The following is a 20,215-nucleotide window of genomic DNA, read 5'->3' on the forward strand; positions in this document are numbered from 1 at the left end:
ATTTACTAATGTTATAGCATGATTAGAAGAAAACATACTTTTTCCATCTACTTGCAACTTTTCAAATGTTTTTGTTTGGCAAGTCTTCTAGTAAGAAAGATGACATTAGGCAGGAAAAGCGTAGTATTCCAGTTTGTGAAGAAAATCTGGAATCCGCAAAGCAAGAAGTTGTTCAGTTTAAAAACAACACCGGAGGAAGTCCTGGTTCCCCTGCAAACTGAGCTCTTGCCAACTTCAAATGGAGACACCATTCTGGCTTTAGAGTAAGTACTCAGCGTTGACTCCTTTCAGGAAGTTCTGAAATCTTCCAAAACAACACAGTATGAATAAGTAACAACTATTTCCGGAATTTCTCTAGCATTCAGGCAGATCTAAACATTTTGGAAACCACAGCAAGCATTCATAATTTGTAAGTGGAAAGGTAGTTCTACACAGTGGAAAAAAAAGTGAGCTGGCCTGATTAAGTACATTGGTTATTAGTTACAGTCAGTTTTTGGAAGGGAATTTAATCAATATCTAGTAGTCCTGAATTTGTTCCAGTACTAGAACTGAAAGAGCCTGGGATTTCAAAAGGAAATTACAGAAAGACTGAGACATACCACATTGCCAGGAAGACGTAGCAAGCTTAAACTCAATAAACAAATGAATTTGTGCATACTACCAGGCTCTCTACTTATTTTGATTTTCCAGATTTATACCCATCACGCACAAGAATGAGAGAACATTCCTACAGATGAGAAGACTGAATAAATAGCAATAAGAGTTAAAAGAATCTTGTGGCTAATTACAACTCTTTTGGTGTCAGAAAGAATGAAAGAAGAAAAACTAAGGGAAATGATTCAGTTTTTACATCATGCGTTTTTATGAAAACAAACTCTGCCAATATTAATGCAAGTTACTCATGGTAGGAAAAGAAAGTACATGAGGTCCAATTTTTGTTCCTTTCTCACAGGCAGATTTCTACATATTCTCCTCTTACACAATTATGCCAAAGGGCAACAAAATCTCCAGAAGTAATCTAATCAAACGCCAGGTTTCAGAAATACATCTGTGCTCTATCAATGCAATAGTAGCTCAAAGCCTGACTTTTTGAGAGCTCTTACTATGCCTGTACAGCACAAATACTAGTACCTACATCCCTACAAACAGGGAGAGGGGAAAGTCAGATATAGCGGATCCCGATGTAAGTCAAGGGTCCCTGCTTAAATATATCCATTCTGTCTGAAATAGCAAAACCACAAGTAGTATTAGGAAATCTTATTTCTCTTATTGCTGCTTAAAAATAAAAAGTAGTTAATACTATGTTCTACTTCGCTACTAAACAAAGACCAGGTTTATTTTTAGTTTCAAGAAAAATATTGTTGCTCTTTATATTCACTACTTCTGTTTTACTACCTATATTGACATATATGCACTTAATCAGAAAAGAAAAAAAATCAATTTGAAAGCATCAAGTGTCATACATCTATTGCTGCAACAACTATTGTAATGGAAACTAGACCAGCCACGCTTAAAATGTATTTCTCAATTATCTAACAGACTGGTGTGAAACTCCCTGTTCTAATCTTGTAATGCAAGGGCAAGCAAATATTTGGTGAAAGGGTAAGAGCTGCTTGTGTGCCCCAAAGGCAGAAAACAAAAGGCCAAGGCAGGATTCCACAACTGAAAACTGTCCATTGAGAATACACCAAAAAGTATTTCCTCTAGACTCACTTCTGTTCCTTTTGCCTCATTAAATTCTACCCAGAATCTGCACGGTAAATACCTGAGGCTCCTTCACTCCAACGCTCCCTCTCTCACAAGCCTGTACTCAATCTGTGCTGGTTATGCTGAGATCTGATCAAAAGCCTGGGGCACATAAGGTTTCCAGTCAATCCAATTTACACTACAGTTCTGTGAATGATAGCAGTAACTATAATAGCAAACTCAGCTGTTGGAACATTTTTTATGGTAAAGGAAGTGAGACACATCCTTTCGATTCATTAGCATTTTAGTTAATGAATATGGTAAGGACTGGTATCTTGGACAGACAGTATTTCAGAAGAGGATGGAAAAAGAGAAAATCTGCAACTGAAAAATACTGATATTACCTCAAAACTCCTCCAGCACCTACAAAATATGCTTGGACTAAAGGGCACAAAAATTAAACAGGAAAATGCATGTTCTATACTCATAAAGAAGCATTTATATCCTTCAGCCTGGTCCTCTCAACATATTCTCCCATCTCATGGGGCATTATGGCAAATGTTACTCCTACTCCAATGTTTCAATAGCAGAGCTATGCCCTGTTTCCAACCAACTTTTTAAAACAAGCACATGAAAAGGCAAGCAGCACGATCAATGGCAAGTTTTAGAGGATATGTGACCATGGAAGTTCTCCAGCAAAAGCTATGTAAACAGTCAAATAAGAATTTATAATCTCTTTCTTCCCATACATAATATGAAATGGACAGACTGACTAGTTCCGTGTTGAGCTACACAACCATTTTGCAGTGGAAAGGTTGTGACTTACATGGCACTGACGATCCAACTAGTGATATTTAAGTTATCATCACCTTTTAATTTTCTGCTTCTTTCTCAGTAGTAAACTGCTTCGGAAAATATAATAGTGGCCTCTTCTACAACTGTTGAATTATACAGTCTACAAGATCAAATCCATTTAAGACCTACTAATATATTTGCGGCATCTTCCATAATGTTTTTCTTGCCTGCAAACAGTGTCCTTGAGAAATCTGATAGCTCAAGTCAAATAATCCCCTAATACATACAATTTATACTAAAACCACTTTCATACATTTCATTCATTTCATACAAAGTTTGTTGTTTGCTTCCCCACATGAAAATTTGGTCTCCTTTCAGTACAGACTTGGTAAGTTCAAGCTTTTTGAAAGCATTCTCTTATCCTTGGCAACTTCAGATAAATTCCAAAGCCCATTATTGCACCTATTGTATTGGAACGTATTACAACAGAAGATCTTTGTGTTAACCTATACTATATCAGTTTGAAACTACAGACCGGAGATCAATTGCTCTCTTTATATTTGTTTTATTTTTAAGCGTTACAAATTAAACAGGTTAAATAAAGTTTTAAAAAAGAGTCCTGAATATGCAGACTATTCTGTATAGGTCTGCATCATGGACTGTTTGTGTAGTCTCTAGCATAACATGTAACTACAAAGCATTTAAACCTAATTTTTATAACCAGATTATGTTTAAAATTTTCATTTTTAAGGGCGATTCTAACTTGAAAATGGGATTGAAAGTACAAATTATAGGTCAGAAAAAAAGGTTGTTTATCTAGAAAAGGGAGAAGTAAAACAATGCAAAAACACGAGTGAGACTTCACATGGAACCTGAAGACATTCCCTCCATTTTTTTCTGTGTGGAATACTTGCAGCTGAAAACTGGCATAATGTTCTGTGGTGTTTTAAGTCAAGCAGTTTTATTTTGCATTGAAAGGGACTAGTAACACTAACACACACAGGTTACTTCTTTGAGGTAACTTCTTAAATTGTGCCACCATTTTATCTCACTCTGCAATGAATGAATAGTCTAGATTTTGCTTGTGTCCTAACTGGAACACAGCTGACAGAGCAGGAATGTACTCAAAGCTGGGTTCTTAACAGAAAAGTTAAGAACTCGGTTGTCCCTGCATTTTCAGGACACAGTAAAAGTAACTGATGTACAGTGGTTTACAGTCTTCAAAATACGATGCAATGTTCCTGTTTCTGTAACGTTAATGAATCGGGGGGGGGGTGTGGGTGTGGGTGTGGGGGGTGTGTGTGTACTGCAGATACACGTTACATTACATTCTTACTTTCTAACTAATGTTTTGCTTCTAATTGCTAAGGCTTCCCTTGGTCTATTGAGCATTCATTTCTGTTTTCAACTTATTGTCAGTATTAGGAACATATGCATGAGCAGCAGGTTGTTTAGGAATTAGGGTGCTCATCTCCCCTCTTACATTATTATCCTATGCTTATGATAAGCATTTCAACAACATCCTTTCATAACATAAGAAAATTAGGACATCAGGTGCTTTTTGTTTTGCAAGTAAAGGTGAAGGAGTACATGAAATCATCTCCCCGAGTAAATGTTTTTCAAAATAAACAGAGATAATGTCTTGTTGGATACATCTGCTTCACCTGTTCCTGGAGTACATGCATTCAAGTTCAGACTCTGATCAAGTCATGGTAGTAGGGTTGGACAAATGTTAATGACGTTTTACTCAACAAGGCAAAAAAGTAATTCATGACATTACCCTAGCTGTATAGTTTACATATTAACACTTACTTCCTGGCCTCAAATGTGGTATGTTCCCAAACAGCTGTACAGCATGACCTAGGAGGAATTGTACGTACTCTTGTGATGACGCATTAGAAATACTTAAAATGGTATTGCCCAATGCAAAATAAAATAGTAACATTAATCTATTGCTACATAAGAACAAAAGTTCAGAGAAAGTAAACACCGAATCATTGTTTTTTAAATAGAATACAACTAATAGATTCATCTGACTAAGGCTTAGAAACATGAACACAGCAGAGCCAGTCATTAAAAGCTATTTCCTTTATTTATAAATTTCCTGAAATCTAGTAGCATTGCTCTGTAATAACCTTTTTGTGAAAGGAGCAACTCAAACAGCAAAATGTTGAAGTGCATGAACACAAGTCCAGTCTGGCAGGCAAACATGCAATGTAATGACAGAGATCATCATAATCCCTCTTAATGCTCTATTGAGAAAGTCCAGTAATATTAACCCCGTGTTTTATTGAAATCCAGACACAATAATAGACTACAACAGCTTCTCCCTTTCCCTGCAGTTACCCTGACAGATCATATTCTTTTTAAATGTCTTGCCAACAGCGATTGTTGTGTAATTTAACAGACTAAATATAATCCTCTATTACTTTAGAAAACCTGACTGTCTCTTCAGCTTTTGTTTTGACAAGAAATTCTGCCACCAACTTTATATTTACCTTTATGGCTTTTCAAAAACTCCACTGTCTTTCATCAAAGGCATTAGGTTGCTGTCTTGTCAGACACTGGTCATAATTTAGGTAGTGAAATTAATTACATACTTCAAAAAAAGGGGGGGTGTGTGGGGGGAAGAGAAATAAATGTTCCTCCTTATGTCAGTCTTTTGCCTACCAAAAAGTGTACTGGGGGCTGGGGAGGAATTTTTCTCAAGTTTTTATGTTTTTTTCAAAATTCTGTGGGGACAGTCAACAAGAGCAGCACCACAGCTGGAAAATACACTTTTTTCCTCTTAGGAGCTCACATCCAAATGCAAATTCCTCCCTTCTTTTGTGACTGAGCAAAAAAATTAGGCAATTGTGCCATTTGAAATTCTCTCCTTGCAGATGTTCTGATATACAGATCACTGGGTGTGCACTTAAAAAATACAAGTTTAAGAGAACTGTTCCCACCCATGGTCATTTGAGATGGTAGTCCCTGAGATTTCAAGCATGAATCATCTCTATTTTTCGTTTTCATTGTGTAACTAGTTAAGCTGCAGAAGAAAATAGTTTGATTCAATAAAAATTAGGAGCATTGGGAGGAAGCATATTTTAATCTTTTGCACAATCACAGTATTTTCCAGTGAAAAAGTGTATGTCTTTTGTATGTTTATGGAACTGAATTTTATTGTGATCTTATTGCAAAATTCTATCACAGTCTATTGCTTGGTTCATGGTGAACCTATCCTACCCCTTTCCAGCCAAATACACCTAGATTCATCTCTAGATATCTATTACCTCTACATATCTATCATCTCTAGATCCACACCTGAAAGTCCCAGATAAAGATTTACTTAAGATTTCATACTGCAACTTTTTACTCACTTTATTCTAAACTTTTTGTGAGTGAACTTGCTTTCTGCTACTTTCATGTGCTTTATGAGAGACTGAGATATCTTTAGGGTAAATTTCTTGTAAAACATTAATTGGCAACTCAAGTATTAATTATTATAAGGAAGATGTGGAGGTATAGATTGGGGATGAGTTCTACATGGATAATAAAACAATGCAGTGTATACCAATTTAGTCAGACAAGTTGGGTATTTTACCCATCAGCAAGGGAGATAACATTGGTGAAGGCATTTTCTGCCAGGGAAGGCAATTTTACTGACTTACTATATCATAACGGTTCTTTGATTTCTATCTGTACTTCAAAGAGGAAGTGAGATGACCAAGGAAATTTCAGTACATTTTATCCCACAAAGCAAAGTACACATTCAAGTTTTTAGATTTAATACCTCTAAACACTATTTTGTTCAATCTCCTGAGCAGTGTAACACCACCAAAACAAAAAAACAATGCAAAAGTAGTCTGAACATAAATATTTGTACTGAGACAGAACAGGGTAGAAACTAGCACAATTCTTAGAGAAGTTAAAAAAAAAAAAAAAGTGAGGAAAAAAAGACCTCCAAGACAGTTTTAAACAGCGAGGTTTTGAACTTTACCACCCCTTAACACACATGCACACACATTCATCACACTTCTTTACAGACACCAACACTCTTGTTTAAGGTGTACAATTTGAGAGGCAAGCAGCTTTTGATGCTCTTAGTCCAAACCAAGCAGGTTTTGCAGAAGAGCAGGACACCCCTACCCACCGGGGTCCCGGTGCCACATGCTCTCAGAGCGAGCTGGCAGCAGAGCCAGCGCAGAGCAAGCCAGCTCTGGCCAAGGAGATGTGTAACTGTACTATCACATGATGGTGCCTGTGCTGCCATGTCCTACCCCTCAGCAAAACGTACTAGCACAGCCACAGAGCTTCCTGGAAGGAATTGGTTCCAGCCCTGCCAGTTCAGAAGATGTAAAAAAAAGCATGCGTGACTATTTGCAGCAAAACTCAAACACAACTAAAACTCAAGTGCCTTGATGGTGCAACTTGATATTGTGGTAACTAGATCACTTTTAATATGAATAAAGCAGGAGTCACAGAAGCAACTGCAGAGGAAAGAAACTGTTTGTACAGCACTAGACTAAACAAGACAGTAAAGCAGTCTTAGACTTAAATTTTGAAGGAAGCAAGAAGAGGAAACTGATTCTGTTGACCGACCATTCTTTCTGCTTATTTTTAGGAACTTTTTTCTCTGAAAAAGGGACAGAAAAATCCATAGTATGACACTGTATCACAACAGCAATTTATGGCTAGTAATAAAAAATATACAATTTAATTTGTTAACAAATGCAGGAATACTCAAAAACATAACATTGTCAGAAAACGTTTCCATTTTCAACTTAAAAATACACAGTTCCTGCTTCAAGTCTATCAGTATTTGGACTGATGATTACAGTGATGGTAGGACAAAGTTCCCTGTTGGAAGATTTTTGTAAGGGTTACTTAAGTGCCCACTCCCTAGTTATTCTCAATCTTACTGCTCACTAGCACACAAAAAAACCAAATCACTCTCTACATTTAATGCAACTGCAATTAAAATGTTTCTAGGTAAGTAGGTTGATAAATTCATGAAAAAAAAGAAATTAAATAGTGAAAATTCTAGGCACTTCTTGGGTTATAAACATATCTAAACAGACTATTCAATCCAACATTTTCCTGGATCAGTTATACGAGCTTTGTCAGCCATTTGCTGTCAATACAATACTACCTGCTACTTGTAAACACAGAACAGGCTGATCATGTACGTTACTTCAGGTCAGGGGATACCACTAGAAATTCATGACATTATCGTTCTCAATTTTCACCTAAATTCTGAGTGCCTTCAGATATCTGAATGTAACATGCTGCCAAACACTGTGCCTGACAAAAACTCTTGGTTGAAATCAGCATTACGACATTAGACTACTTTTAATAACCTCAACTTTAAAGCTTCGGCAACCCGGTATTCAAAGCTTACCTCTCTTAAAGATAAACCTAATAATACTATGCAAGTTGTGGAAATATTTTTCATTTTCAGCTTTTTAAGGAACGGTAAACATATAAACTAAGAAGTAATACATAACAAATTTATGAAACTGTTTTGTGTGTCTGAGGGACACAGATGAACTACCTTAGAGAAACAGCCAACAGAAACCTTATCCACTATGGCCTTTCAGAGGATAAAATCACCCCCCCACCCTTTACATTTGCATCCAATGTCTGTGCACAGACCACGATTCAGAAAGGGAAACAAGTCTTAAAACAGTTGGTGTGGTTCTAAAATCTCATACTTTAGGTATAAAGTAGTACTAGCATACAGAGAAGCTATATTTGTATCTTATTTTCATGCATGTTTTCCAGAAATTATGATCCAACCTCAGTGAAAGCAACCTGCATATTCATGTAACACAGGGAAGGTTTCCCCAAAGCCCTGCTCCTCTTTCCATTAACCCTTCTGCCTCTGCTGACAGCCACTGCTTGCTCAGCTCTCTCCCCACTGCAGTTCAGACTGATTTGGTCCAGGTTAAATGAGGATTGGTTTCCAAACAACACTAACTTTTACAGTGGTTGCAGGTTATACCTGAATAACTGCAAGATTTTTACATTGGGGAATGGGGGGAAAAAGACTAAAAGGCTGGTCACCATCTGATCTTTCTCATTAGGTAATGGGATCTGGAAAGATTTTACACTTATTTCTGACTGTTCTGTGTATGACATTATCATACATCAAACCATCTTTGAGCATTCAAATAACCTGAACTCAGCTCAAGACTAGAACAAGTTTTTATATTCAGTTATGTTAGATTAAAGTTGCCAGACTGTTTAGCATGCTCTTTTGCAGTCAGGTTTTATGGAACTGTAATGTACACTGCATAGGTATTGTGATTTAAAGGCATGCAAGAAAAACATGCCTGAAAGACCAAGCTTCAGTGAAATACTGAAATACCTATACAGCTTCTCCCATATGAAACTGAGCAGCAAGGATAATGTATAATCCTCAAACAAGGCAGACTGAGTACCAACAATCCCAGAATGGCAAAAAGTAGCACCCTCATACAAGCAGGATGCTCTCCGTGGTTTTCTGAGGCATAATCTTGCCACAACCCCTGTTCCAACTCCCACCTTCTCACCCTGCTTTTTATTGAAGAACAGCGTGCTCAGTTTCACCGCCCAGTTGTTTCTCTTCCCTGTGGTGATACATTTCATAATGAAAGCACTTCTGACCAAGTTGTTTGAACAGAGGAGCTCATGAAAATGCAAAACTATTTGCATGCTTATGAAATACAAAGAGAACCCATTTTCATAACGAAAATTAAACATATCTATCTAACAAAGGCACAAACCCAAGGCTATCTTAAATTCAATATTAAATTATATGGTGTAAATATACAGTATGAATCACCTGTACATACAGCTGTTTTCATGGGAAGTAATGTGGAAAGTGACAAACTAATGGACTACTATGGACAGACAGACACTACTCCATCCTCACTTCCTACTTCTGCATCCGGTGCACAAAGACCACAGGCACCACAAACCAGGATCTCTCACTTCTTTTTCATTTTTCCTTTCTGTGCTATATCACTTTGGTGTTATTTGACATTTCCACTAGTGGCAGATTCACTATCTTAACTCTTCTATGTAGCATTCACAGCTATGGAAAGTTGTAAAACTACACCTTTCCTATAGAGTATTGTGATTCTTTTAGTATGTACATTTTCATTGTGAAAAAAACCCAAAACCCCCCAAAACTGACTCACTAAGAACAGAAAAGAGGTTAGGGAAGTTAGTACTTAAAGCAAATTTTAAGATCTAACACAACTTGAGCAAAATTCTTAATTGAATTCACATAAATGTGACCTCAGTGTAACAGAGACTCCAATGGAGAAGTGAGAACAGTGCAACAAGCCTGCTATCAGTCTTCAAGTTTAGGTTCATGGCAGCTAACTCAGTCCAAATGTGGACTGCAGTGATCCTCCTTTGACTGCTCAATTTGGGCTGCACATTTTGCAGGCAGCCAATTACACATAACTTTTAAGTTGAGCCAGTTGTCTGACGTAGTTCCCCATTCAGTCAAGGGAGGAAGCGGTAACCTTGCTTTAGTTCAGCTGACATGAAATTACTTGCACCTTTACTCTGTAGCTTTGTTAGAACTTTAAACAAGCACAAAACAGAGCTACTGCTGGAAGAAGGAGCCTTCAACTGTTTTCTGCTGTCCCTCATCTGCCAGAGGCCAGAGTGAGCGAGCACTGGCTGCAGCTTTTACAAGCTTACTGTGTTCATGGAAGTGAAGTATTAGAGGGAGGGAGGGAAAAAAAAAAAAGAGGAACCACAAGCTGTAGTGTGATAACCACCTACTTTTATCTTTATTGAAAGTAAAAAACAAAACCACATTCCCAAACACTGAAATTTTTAATTAACATTTTATTACAGATTAATTATATATATTCCAAAATACTTTAATATGCATAATTTATTTATTTTAGATCAGGAGTTAGTAATTGTCCTAATCCAAAGTGGCTTTCTGGTCCAGGAAACAGCAGCTGACTAGAGTTGACATGAAATGAATGCCCTCATTCATAAATTTTTGGGGTTTTGCTATGAGGCAACATTCAGCATCCAGTGATATGCAGTTGCCAGCTCCTCAAACTTAACTAGCATATCTGAAGTAGTGACATTTCATAGGCTGCTCAACTCCTCTAGATTCCAAGACAAAATATTTGTTGAGAATGAGTCACAGTATTATATTTGTCATCTACTTTAGGCAGACTAAATGTATTGGGCCAAGTTGTACAGGTAGCTCCTAATATACAGAAACACACATGACAATTTTAAAAATAGTAACCTATTTAGAATATTAAATCAGATTTGTAGCCAGATGAGCAATCATTACATGAACAAAAATTAATTTATTTTTATTTTGGGAGAGTTCTTATTTTATACTGTTGTATATGAAGCTTGCTATTGACCCAAGCAAGACAGATGTAGAATGAGCAACTCGGTCGTGCAGTTCCAGAAACACAGCATACCTTTAGCTTTCTCTTTAAGACATCAGTAAGAGATAGGCTTTTGTTTCAGGCTCATTAGCACATGCTATCCTGAACCAAGGAGCATAGTTCATATGTTACAGCAGAGTGTGTAATATATAAAAATTCAAGGGCAGGAATTCGAGGACTTGATACTGTAGGGGGTAGAGATATGAGGAGGTGAAGAACAGTGGGCTCGCTCTCTCCAGTGCCTAGGGCAGGTTCCTGCTAGGAGCTGCCTGCACTCTGCAATCAGCCCCTCCAGCTCTAGCTGGGGGCCTCTGGGTTCCACAGCAAGAAACCAGCAAGTTCGAAAATGATGACAGGAAAAGCTCTCAGACTGATCAGTATGGCAGGGTTTCCATCCTTCAGAGCACGTGTGCAACGGAGGGACAGTAAGAAAAACTCACTTGCACTAGCAGACTGGTTAAAGCCAAACACAGGTGTTGAGTCTGTTCTTACTGTGATACCTAACAAAGATTTTTCTGGCAGCCATGAAAGAAGAGCCTTAGGGCACACACGTGCTCTGCAGAAACCATTTATTTGTTTTATATTTCTCTTCCAAGAAACCGAATTGGGAAACACAAAAACACCCACGCTTACAACTACCAACACTGAGCAGAATTTCTCTTTGCAGTATCACATAATATAATTTATTCAGTTCCTCTCTGCTAATATTTTCCTACTGCTATGAGCAGTGTCTGTGCAAACAAGGCTCTAAAAAAAAGGCTTAAGGGTCAACTCACCACGGAAGACAGTTATTCAATTATTTTATGGGCTACTCTCCATTTCTGACAATGGAGCCAAGTAGATGGTGTATAAGGGATGTAAAGTTACAGAAGTGCAAAGGGTCTGACAGGCAAAGGCATGTCTAAAAACATCTATCAGGGAATGGGAGGAAATCTGTTAAGAAATAAGCACCAGCTCTTGCATGCTGACATTTGCTTTGAGTTGCATTGTGTAAGGGTGAACATTTTCAGCACGGAAATTGAGGTGTTTGACCCTGGTGCTTAGTCTCTGATAACCCCAACCACAGTAGCCCAAGAAATGTCAAACCACACACTGGTGCGCAAATGGGAGTTACTGGTCATCAAGAGTCAGCCTTGCACACATGACCTGCTTGTGGACTGCCATGGAAGAACAATATTCAGTAAGAACCTTAGCTAAAGGGACTATTACTACTCAAGTTACTTTTTTAAAGTTACACAGCAAAGACACAAGCAGTTTTATAAACTAGACATCTAACTGCAGTTGAAACTGAGTAAGTGCACAGAGGAAAACCTCAGTTAAGATGCGGTGCAGAATGCACATCTGCTATCTTCTATGTGTAGAACAGTGGTTTAGAAAAAAAGGCCATAACCATCCTTCCATGTTACTTGAATCTACTGTTGTGTCTCCTAGAATACAAGTCACATTTATTAATTGCTATTTCAATTTAAAATACTACAGTTAGGTAAAGCATCTAGCTAACTACAACAAGGATCAGAGTACAATGTACTATTTTCACTTTAAAATAGGTTGCATGGTATCATAAAATAGCTAAGAAAAAAAACAGATCTGCTGTACAGATCTAACAAATAATTTTGCAAAACAACCATTAGCTAGATGTTAAGAAAAATTGTTTATATGTTGGCCATGCTTATACTACAAAAAAAGCACAATGGGGTGGGCTAAACATGTAATTAACAGATCTTTTTCAAAAATTATATATTTATTATAAATTTTAATTTTTTAAAAAAATCTTCTGAACATAAGCATTTCTGTAACTGCCTTGGTATTACTCACAATCTTATTTTCTATAGTAAGGAGATTTAAAACAGAATACCACTTTAAAGTTATTGAAATAATAATTTTAAAGTCTCTCTAATCAGTACAAGTATTAAGAGTGAAGTACTGGAATGTAATGTGCTATTTTAAGTCTGTCCTTGTCATGTCAACTTGTTTCTAATTTCACTGGCTTTCAACCTAGATAGAATATTAATATATTTATCAGTTAAAAATATAACTGCCACCTATGCTATAAAACATTCCCAATTTTCAGTGCATGTAAATATGGGCATTTCCCCTGCCCACTAACAAGAGTGATGAGCAAAATTCACAAGATGAGTTGCAGTGTCATCACACAAAGTAAAACAGATGTGCATACAGGTATTCTGCTCTGACTTAACATCTGCTATTAACAGATCAATGAATTTATAATAAGAATTAGAAAAGTAATATAAATCTATTGTCTAACAGGCAGGTTACAAGTATGCTTTTAGAAAAAGATGCTCAAATGATGAAGCAGAAACATACTCTAGTCACATCAATATACATTGAAAGAAATCCTAGTTCATCAGTTTTGTCCTCACTGAACAACAGTGGTATTCAAGTATCACAGATCTAAGAGGCTCAGATTTAAAATTATAACCAAAGATTCACCTTGGATCACTTTAAATCTGTGATAATTGCTGGATCACATTATCTCTACCTTGGAGATAAAGATATCTCAACTTGAAGCGCAGTGAACTCCCAACTGGACAATATCCATTGATCTGGCATTAACTGTACTACAAAAAAACATGCAAAATATTTAAATACAGAAAAAAAACCTAGATATTTTCTCAATATCTAGGATTCCTTACAGAACACTTAACTGACTACTCTTTGATTTCAATGGAAAGTCCAAGCTCTTAACTCTATCCAAAGGAAAGAAAGAGGGAAACAGTTCCTCACATCCTAGACATTACATAGCTATTAACCCAGAAGCAAAGCAAATAAAACACATGCTGACTTTTTGATGCAGTAGCATTAGCTTCAACCTCACTTCCATCATAAAAAAACCTCACATACACGAACTTTAAAAATAATCCATTACACAAATTGACATTCTGGCAACATGTTGACGAAAGGGAAACATTTCCCACCCCTCCCAACCCCATGCCCACAATCACCCTTCCTTACTTGTGCTGCTCCTCCATTTCCCAAGACCGCTTGGGCTATTTATTTCCCTACTGAGAAATGGTTCAATGTGCCTTCTGAGTTTTCTACTATATTTGGGATCATCTTAAAATGTAAAATAATTCTCCAGCCAATTGTACCAACATGACTCGCTCACACACGCTCCTCATATCTAACCTCTGCAGAAGATCAAGCCAGCACCAAGTTTAGTTCTGCCTCAAAAGCTACTATGAGCTATGGCAGTACAGGTCAAAAGCAGCAAGGTAGCCTGAACAGTAAGTAGAAAGGCTGCCTATCTAGGGCAACAACAGCAGCAGCATAAGGAATTTCCACTCCCACCACTCATTCCTAACCTCTGTATCACACACGTGGTCAGGTAAATAATGTTATGCACACCTGGCACATGATTAAAGCCATCTCTTGATTACAAGCACACTTTATATGGAGTATTAGGTAGGAACTGATAACCCAAAAAAGTGGTGGAGCAGGGAAAGCAGATCTGCTGTAGTTTATTTAAGTTCTGTCCAATTATTTTTGTTGATCTGGGCCAAGCGGCTCAATGCAGATCATACTAGGTACCTGCTGCAGAAAAGAAAACTGAAAGCACATCTCCCAAGCAATTCTGGCAACTGGCCAGAAGTCTTCCTCTCTGCAAGCACAAGTATCTTTCCATACAGTGTCTTTGAGTTCATGTCCATATAAAACAAGTGAAAACTTCTCACAGCTCCAGCATATCCAGGGTTAAGGCAAGGCTCTCCCTGTCCACCACTCAGACCACAAACAGTGATCTGTGAGAAAGGGCCTGGGCGCTGGCAGGCTTCGTGTCCACCATAGATCATTACAGAAACCTGTAACACCACTTGCAGCATGTGTTTTACTTTCAGTGCGACACAGGTTACTCTGAGCAGCCATAGAAGAAATAACCAGTGCTGAGTTCAGTTTTCATTTTTATGTGCCTATGTACAGGGTTCAAGATTCTGAGGAAACAGTTACCGAGAGTGTCAGCAGATCATAGGCAATCCTAATTTCCCTCCCTCACTCCCAACCAAAAAAGCAAGGAAACAAAAGAAAAACAACAGCACGGTATTAATAATTCCTATCCACTGTAAAGCATAGCTCTGCTAGCAGAGGAGAAATACTCTCTTAAGCTTTCCTTTGGACCCTTCCATACAGCTAGTCTGTTCCACTAAGCACCTTCCAAACGGGAATGTGACAGAAAATCCCAGTTACAGGGAGAAGAGGAGGTAACTTTGAAATGAAGAGGAACACCAAAGCAGTCACCCTCTAGCTGCTGTAGAATGCAGAAATATTAAACAGCATGGCCAATTTTTGAGATGCGTCTTCTCCAAAAAGGGTGGAAGACATTGTACCATCTAAATAACAACCCAATATATGAACAAATGAAACAAAACTGTGAATTTTGTTTCTCAGGAAATTGTGTCCCTCCTTCCACGAAGCTTCCGTCTTTTCTGAAAAAATAGATGTCCTGAAGCATAGTGACTACATGTTTAGTTGCATATACAATGAAGATTTTCCTTAATAATTAATTCCAACTCATTTTTAGTTTAAGTAATTCCTTACTCAGAACAGTTTTCTTATAAACAATCATTCATTTGTCATGTTAACTACCTATCTATTTATTAATCATTAACGTCAATAGCTTTTGCATGTTTGCTTGGCTCAGGCTACTGTTTAATATTTCATTTGGGTATTAACTTCACTTAAAACGGTGTAATAGGCTGCATCTATTTTACTAGATACATGTCTTAATAGCACTTGGAATATACTTGTATCTAATGCCTTGCCTTAGTGATTTGTTCAAGAGTGGTTTCTCTAGTTTTATAAAAGGGCTGAAGCATAATCCTCATGTTAGGTGGTGTCATCCTCATGTTAGGTGGTGTCATCCACTCAACACCGGTAATTTATTATGCTGAAAATTTGTAGCTGCTGATAAACGTTTGATTATTCAATCAGCAAACAACGGGCAACACTGTTGCTTGTGCAGTGTATGTTACAGATAGTCAAAGGTAGAATGTGAGTAAAGTTTGCATGAGATGCAAATACCCAAATAATTAACACATGAAAACCTCACCACAGTGGGTTCCTGGGAGGGAAAGTGTCTTGTCTGTTTCAAGTTTATACAGTTCTGTAGTTTAAGACTGGCAAATACAAAGAAATGAGAGGTAAGTAAAAAAAAAACATTTTCCAAAATAACTATATGGAAATATTTAAGACCTCTGTAGAAATGCATTAAAACATAAACCTTGTATCCATGGATGAAGAGCAGATAAAAAACCCCAAACTAAACGATCTTTCTGAAACGAAACATTGCGAATTCTATCTTGTTTGTGAGATAAGATTGGTTTGGGGACTTATTTGTTAAAAATGCAAGATTTTCACCTCTTAAGGAAAAAGAATCCAGGTCTTTAATCATTGCAGTTAGCATGAGATGACAAATCCCAAAGATTCAATAAAGTAGAACTTAATAGGGAAAAAAAAAATCATATGCTTCTAATTCCTATTATTTGTAGCTTTGTTTGCCAACTATTGCACTTCAAACTGGCAAGGCTATCAATGCAAGTCTGTCTGTAATAGTAAGTGAAAAAGCATGTTGTATTTGTATTTTTATGCTACCACACTCCAAGATGAAAAGAGGAACCAAGTAAGCACAGATATTATCTTTAACAACCGTCAGGGACAACAGCTGACCATTTACTTTACGTGAAACAATCTTTACATCAAATTTCGCCATAACTTCCATAAAAAAACAAAAAACAATTATGTTAGAAAAAAGCGTTATAGTTCAAAGCAGTTCAAAAGTTGCTACAATTATTTCATTGAAGCATTAGGTGCAACAGCAGCACTAGGTAAGGGGGGGTCTGTACTGGCCCACTGAGCATCCCCACTCCTGCCGGGGCAGGGGAGACATGCAGCACACACACTTGCTTTGCAAATAAGCTTCAAAAATCCACAAAGCATACAAGGATATATTAGAGCACCACAAAACAAACCTTGTCTCAGAAGCACAGGTCGAAGAAGAAAACAAGAAACATTCAACCAGTTTCTTGCTGTGCTTTAACAGGTGCTCTTACGACGGGAAACAGAAAGATATGCCCTGCGCGTAGCGTTGAGCAATGAATCAGACTTCCCTGGGTTTCTGCGTGTGCTACATCAGCATCAGCCCATATCCTGAGCCCAACCTCCTTTTCTGCATCGAGCGGGAGGCGGCGGGGGGGCTCGGCGGGAGGAGGAGGCACTGTCGCTGTGCTGGGCAGGCCCCGGAGCCCGCGGGGGGCCCCGGAGAGCGGGCAGGAGCGGGGGGCCCCGGGGTGCTGCCAAGGCACCCCCGGAGCGGAGCGGCCGCCCCCGCGGCCGGTCAGCGGGCAGGAGCAGGGGATGCTGCTGCCGGCCAGGAGCAGCGGCGCCGGGCCCCGAGGAGAGGGCGGGCGGCCGCGGGGGGAGGCGGCACTGCCCCACGGGCCGCGGCAGCTCCCGGGGCGGGAGCGACGGAGGGATGCTCCGCGGGTGCGGAGCGGGCTGCGCCCCGGCGCGGGGAGGGCGTTAGCGCAGGGAACGGCCGCTCCCGCGGGGGCTCATCGCGGGTAACCGGCCCGAGCCCCCCCACTCCGCGCTCCCCGGCCGGCTCCTCAGGGCCCGGCCCGGGGCCGCCGCGCCGCTCCCGCCCCGCCCGGGGGTGCCGGGCCCGTGCGCATCCCCCCGGCCCAGGCGCCCCGCGGGAGCCGCGCCCGCGGCCCCAGCCAGGCGGGAGGGACCTGACCTCGCGTAACCCCCGCTCCTTCCCTCAGCTGACCCGGCTGCCTCCGCCCAGGCGGGCGGCAGCCGCCGTCCCGCGCCCCCGTGCGCCGGGAGACCCTCCCGCCCCTCACCTCGTCCCAGATGCTGCCGGGGAGCACCGGGGGCACCCGCCCCGTCCCTCCGCTCCGCTCCCGTCGCCGCCCTCCCCGGGCCGTTAACGCTGCGCGGAGCGCGGACTCTCCTCGCGGGGCCACCTCGTCCCGACGCTGCCGGCGGAGAACGGGGGTCCGCGGCTGGACCGGCCGCTAAAATGGCTGAGAGCGCGGGGAGAGGGAGGGAGAGGGAGGGCGAGCCGGGCGGGGGGAGCGGCGGGGCGGAGCAGGCCCCGCTCTGCCGGTGCCGCCGGCCAATCCTCCCGCCGCCGCCGCCGTGACGCGCCGCCGCGGAGGAAGGGGAAGGGGCGGGGGCGGGGCGAGGCCGGCGCGGGGTCCGCGGGTGTCCGGCGGGGCCGGCCCGGCTGCCCCTCGCCGTGGGGCTGGGCCGGGCCGGGGACCGCGGAGCCCCCTGAGCCCAGGGGCCGGCGGCCCGGAGCGGGCGGGGGGACAGGGACGTGCGGAGGGCGGGCTGCCCGCGGGCGTTCGGCACGGCGCTCCCCGCTGCCGGCCCGCGCCGCTCCGCTGGCCATTTGTTACTTTCCCAGACAGTGAGGCCGATGGGCACATGGCAAAACCCGCTTCAGGCCCCAGCCTCCCTAAGCGCGGCCGGCCTCCCTGCTCCCGTCAGCTGCTCCCCCTGGAAGCAGTAAGGCCGCTAGTCGGGGTCTGTCAGGCTGGACTAGGCTGCACGGAGGTCTGTGAGCCGGTTTTATCTCCGGATACAGCCCAGAGACCGCCAGGCTGGGGCGGAGACCCCATGGTCCGTACCCGCAACACAAGAAACGGGGTTCATCCGCGGCACTGGGGAGAGCAGCTGGGATTACACTGCCGTTCAGAAAGCCAGAGGCCACAAATATCTCTTATGATTCATGCATGAGTTTGCCAGATGGTTTTACGTGTTTGGGAGTCTGAGGCATCTTCAGAAGAGAAGTAGCACTAAATAACTAACTTTGACAAGACACATAGCCACTTCTTAATGACGGGTAAAGGAAGAGAAAACGTGCTTTGACGTGCTCCATCTATGCCGAGCAGAAGTCCAGCACAATCCTCCCCCACTCCATATGGAGTGGGACAGAGTGTGAAAAAAGCAAAATTACAAAACAAGCCATAGTTCTACTTGATAACAAGAGCTTGCTCCTAGAAAAGATGACACCTTGCAGGCAGCTAAAATTTTCTGGTGACAACTGCGTATGCAGAGCTGATGTTATATTTAATTAAGTTCACATTCTTAGAGAGGCAAAAAGCACATCACTTCCTTGGATGGAGGCTGAACTGAATCACTAAAGTTTTTGCTTTGCTTGGCCTCTATGAATTTCAGGGCAGTCCGTTATTACCCTCACTTTGTTCTAATTGTTTCAAACCCCATTGTTTTGCTTAATGTCAAATCATCACAGGGCCTGAATTGTGCAAGATGCCCAAAGGCACATCTGTTTTATGCAGATTAAATATTTTTTGACCTAATCTTCCTGTATTTAGGAAAGGTTAGGCAAACAAACTTGCTACAATTTTTTTTTCCAACTAAAACACAGATGGATTAGCCTATTTTCTAATTCTTTCTCATAAACAGTAAATGAGAAATAAACAGAAAATATATTTGTATTTTTTTCCTATTTTTTACTTCTTATAGTCTTAAGTTTTGAATTAACTGAGTTTGGTTTTATGGTGATGTATCCTGCTAGTGGGTAAGGAAGCATGTCTTGTGCATAAGCCAGCTAGAGCACTGGAGTGGCCACAGTGGGTCAGACCAGGGACTGGGTTAGCAAGCACTGCATGCTGTTTCCAACGGTGGCTGGTCATCTCCTGGAAAGATAACGAATTCTGCTTTTTTCTGCTCTTGATAGAGAAAACAATGGAAGAAAAATCCAATTGCTTTCTTAATCCATATAAGATTCTGACATCTACAGTTAGATGTAGGTCCACAGTTTTGACTTCATGCTGTGTGAAAATCACTTCTGTATGTTTTGAGCCTTCTGTCTGGTATTTCCATTTGATGTCCCTTTTGCGTTAATTAACCTTCAATTATCATTCTCTCTTAACTGTCTCCATGCCACACCTTGTTTTATAGACTTGTATCACAGATTCCTTGCACTACTGCCTCATTCATCTCTTCTAGGCTGACAAATCTGATGTTTTCCAAGCACAGTTTCATAGTACCTCTGACAGATTTAAGTTGGAGCTTCCATCTCTCTACCTCAGACTGCTTGTTCTTGCTCCCACATGGATTTCAAGTGCTCCAAGTTGTGCATTTCTGCTGAATACACCTCTTCTTCTTATGGCACCTCTCTTATGCCCTGCCTATTGGAGACCTCACCAAGCCATGGAGACCTCCTCATCAACCTCTTCTTGGCCCTGGACAAGCTGGCCTTGTGTGCCATAGCAAGAAGCTCAGTGGGGAATCCTGGTGCCTTGGGTGCTTGTCCACTCATGTCCCCAAGCCAGACACCACTGCAT

At 40.9% G+C, this 20,215-nt stretch overlaps 1 protein-coding gene across 3 annotated transcripts in view; it reads right to left on the reverse strand.

Moving 5' to 3' along the window:
* The window catches only part of ACSL4 (acyl-CoA synthetase long chain family member 4), a 38,933-nt gene extending 21,003 nt beyond the window's left edge, over positions 1–17,930 (reverse strand). For all 3 annotated transcript variants that reach the window (XM_074915265.1, XM_074915263.1, XM_074915264.1), the window contains exon 1: positions 17,741–17,930. The gene's annotated coding sequence lies outside the window, so the exon portion shown is untranslated. The remainder of the gene's footprint in view (positions 1–17,740) is intronic.
* Between the last annotated feature and the right edge of the window lie 2,285 nt (positions 17,931–20,215).

The sequence above is a fragment of the Athene noctua genome, chromosome 11 (assembly GCF_965140245.1).
Source record: "Athene noctua chromosome 11, bAthNoc1.hap1.1, whole genome shotgun sequence".
NCBI classification, from domain to species: domain Eukaryota; kingdom Metazoa; phylum Chordata; class Aves; order Strigiformes; family Strigidae; genus Athene; species Athene noctua.